This window comes from Montipora capricornis, chromosome 13 (assembly GCF_036669925.1).
Source record: "Montipora capricornis isolate CH-2021 chromosome 13, ASM3666992v2, whole genome shotgun sequence".
Taxonomy (NCBI): Eukaryota; Metazoa; Cnidaria; class Anthozoa; order Scleractinia; family Acroporidae; genus Montipora; species Montipora capricornis.
Genome location: NC_090895.1, coordinates 41614850 through 41618634, shown reverse-complemented (window position 1 = coordinate 41618634; position 3785 = coordinate 41614850).

Sequence of the window (3785 nt, the reverse complement as noted above, 5' to 3'; positions counted from 1 at the left end):
AAGTTTCCTGATGAACAGCATTTCGAAAACAAGACAGTTAAATTTGCTGCTGCACTTCTTAAGCACGCGAAATTGGCTGCTTTTCAATCCCAGGAGACTATCATGATGTTCCCTGAAGTGGTTTCCAATTGATGAGTGCTTATGTTCAACGATACGTTGGTGAAGGTGTCGGGTTGTCATTCCAACATAATCTGCATCACACAGATCACATTTAAATACGTAAACAACGCAATTTTGGTTTACCAAGTCAGGTTTCTTCTCTTTCGGCTTAAGATCTTGTTCAAGCTTACGACTAGTAAATATTATTCATTTTGACTTGAGAATGACGTTATGTAAACGTCGAAACGTCGTCAAACTTTTTTAAAATGTTTTTAAATCAAAATTTTTTATCCCTAAACTTTTTAATCAAATGCTTCAATAAGTCACTACTTATACGTGAATTGAATAAAAGGATTCAAATTAAACATTTTGCGGATGAATGGTGTCAGAAGTACTCATAGGTCGATGTTGGCAGTCTCCAATGACGGCGTTGGATTTGAATTTCTTGCAATGTACCGGTTTTAAAGTGAATATGGCTAAAAGTTGAAAATAACAAGTATGACAACGTGAACACGATGAAGTACTGTTTGTTATGAAACATTTTTTTAAATTTCGTTAAAATTATGTGATAATTGTTAATTGTTTTATCATTTTTATAACGAATGACACCGAAATCGAAAATAGCTGTTAAAAAATGGATTTAGTAAAGGTACCCTCCTAGCGTATTTTCCAGATGAAGAATGTTACAGAAGGACTTACGGCTCAATGGTACAAGGCTCCAATAAAGGCGTAGAATTGGAATTTCAAGTAATAAGCCTCCAGCTACGGGTAAAAAAAAAAAGAAAAAAAAAGAAGTTCAGTGTAAATATTAACGAGATATTAATTTAAGGTTTGTACAGTTGAGACCAAAAAGAGTACTTACGGTTTCCATGACAATTACTGGCATTTCAGTTGGCCAAGCTGGTTTATAGATGCGTGAAAGCAGCTAAAAGTTGAAAATAAATAGGACTGATTATCAGAATGGAAAAGTACTTGTTCTATTCAACTCTACGAGTTCTTTAACAGAAAACTTTGGCATTACGGACAGATCGAATATGATCATTGTTTTTATGGGATAAGGAATGTCCTTACACTCCGAGTTCTATACGTCCTGATTGTGTTCTGCAAGATAAAAATGTTCGAAATGGATTAAATAGCACTTAACGAATTGAGGCAAAGTTTTAAGTATTTCGTTTGTTTCGAAAATTGGGCGATGCATATGGTTAATACGTTATCCACAATGATCGATAGATAAGGCCCTTTGGTACTAATTGGCTGCGTCAGAGGTGGCCTGAAACACTGAGGACAAGTGCATGAATACTGAAATTGAATTGAATTTTTTGTTTTGTAATGTAGTCTGGTTATGATGCTCAGTAAGTCATGGAACGGTCCGAGAAAGGGTACATCAAGACAATTTTTGTAAATTTTAAATCGCAGTATAAATCCAAATTGGAGCGAATTGCGAGTGCCTTATGGACATGCAATCTAAATTTAACTATGGAGAGGGATAAGATAATGAACTCATGAAAATAATAGGGTTTATAACAGCAGGTGCTGAGAGCAAAAACGGAATCGCAAGAGAATTACATGACCTCATGAACTGTATTTGTCGTATTTATCCGATAAGGATAATTTTAGGGGGGGAAAAAAAAGAGTAAATTACAAGGTTGTCATGATGATTATTTAATAATTATTCGCCGAAGGCGAGGTGAAAATTTGTTTTAGTATAATTACGAAGGTGATTACTTGAAAAAGATGCATTTTCTTTAAAACAATTAATTTCTTCGTCTGTCAGGTCTGTCACCTGGACAACAACGGCTTGCGGCCATTTTGACAAAATCGCTTTGGTGATTATCGCGTAAGCAATTACCTCAAGTGCAACCGATCAGCACAGCATTAATCACCTTTGTAATTATACTAAGAAAAACTACGGGGGCTCGTCGAGGGGAGGGAATATAGAGATGGTGTAGGAAAGGGTTGTGTGGTTAAAATGGGAATAACACTAGAAGAAATCATGGAGAGGAGGGCAAGGCGACATGTTCCTAGGTAATTCAGGGGCGTGATGACCGGGAGGGGTGTGGTGCGTTAAGTGGATATTATATGATCATGTGTCGGTAGACCTAAGCTTGTTTGCCTTTCTCCTTTTATACGCTAGCGTGATGATAGCAGGCATGGTTTTGGACCAAGACATCGCAATTCATAAGGAGTTTCGTAACGTTTTTTTAAATGATGGATTTTAACTAAATGTTAAGCGCGCTATACCTAAAAAAAGGATAAATATTTCTGCATTTGAAATGAGTACGTAAATTAATGAGTTGTCGAAGGTTATTCTAGGATTTGGTTTGTTCGAACTCAGAGTGGGTAGGACAACACTTTTTATGTGTTTGCTAGTCTGGCTGTAGGCGATAGTGACATGCATGTCCAATACTCACTAAGTGAAACGACCCGAATGTACGATCTGTCGACCCGAAAAATGCATCTCATTAGATAAAATCGACGTACAGCTGTCCCACGAATCGAACGATCCGTACGATTCGTGAATCGCTTTTACGACCCGTATCCATTCGAGTATTGCATGTTATAGTGGCAGCATGTCGCTCATTTTTATGCGGAAACTACCCGAAGACACGATCTGTCAACCAGAAAATTGCATCTCATTAGATAATACCGTCGCACAGCTGTCCCCACGAATCGATCGATCCGTACGATTCGTGAAACGCTTTTACGACCCGTGTCGATTCGACTATTGCATGTCGTTGCTAATTTTTATGCCTGTCAATGTATGTATGCGTCGCGGTCCAACTTGTGAATGAGCTGTTGTCCATAAACATGAACACACTGAACCACATCTACCAAAACAAACGAGACAATGTGTGTATGCGTCGTTCTCAAAACCCATGCCGTCAAAGGTTTACAGGAACGCAAGGAAAGTGTGCACGCCTCGTTCTAAAAGCCTGTGCCGACAACCGAAAGTGTGTATACCTCGGAGTCTGCGCCGACAAACAAACAAGGGAAAGTGTGTATGGGTCGTTCTAAAAGCCTGTGCCGACGAACAAACAGGGGAAGTGTGTATAACACGTTGTAAAAGCTTTCTAAGAGCCGGTGCCAGAAAGAAATGGATGTGGTGACTTATGTGTATCTAAAATACATTTCCTAATTTCAATTTACTTCTCAAATCATGATCCATTGTGATTCCACAATTGCGGCACAAATATTCATTAATAAACTACCCACGATTCTTGCCCATAGAGCCTCTGAGAGTTCCCTTTTTAAGAACAGCGATTTTAATGGAAGAGTTACATTGCCGACAAGCGAAAGTGTGTATTCTTCGGAGCCTGCGCCGACAAACAAACAAGGGAAAGCGTGTATGCTTCGTTCTAACGGAGTGTTTACATGATACCGGTACGAGTTTCATTCTGGTACGAGTAGTCAATTTCATACCGCGTTTACATGGACGACACAAATATTGACACAGGGATGACGCATGAACCAAAAGAATAATGGCGTCCAATATTTAGAAATACAACGCATGCGTCAATAGTCCCAGTCCACCACGACTTGACGACTAGTACCGGAATGGGAGTCAATGTAGCGTTTACATGATACAGGTATAACTTTTCATACCGGTATGAGAATTTCGATCCGGTACAACTACCGGGATGAACTTATACCGGTATGAGTTGTACTAGTATGAGATTTTTCACCGG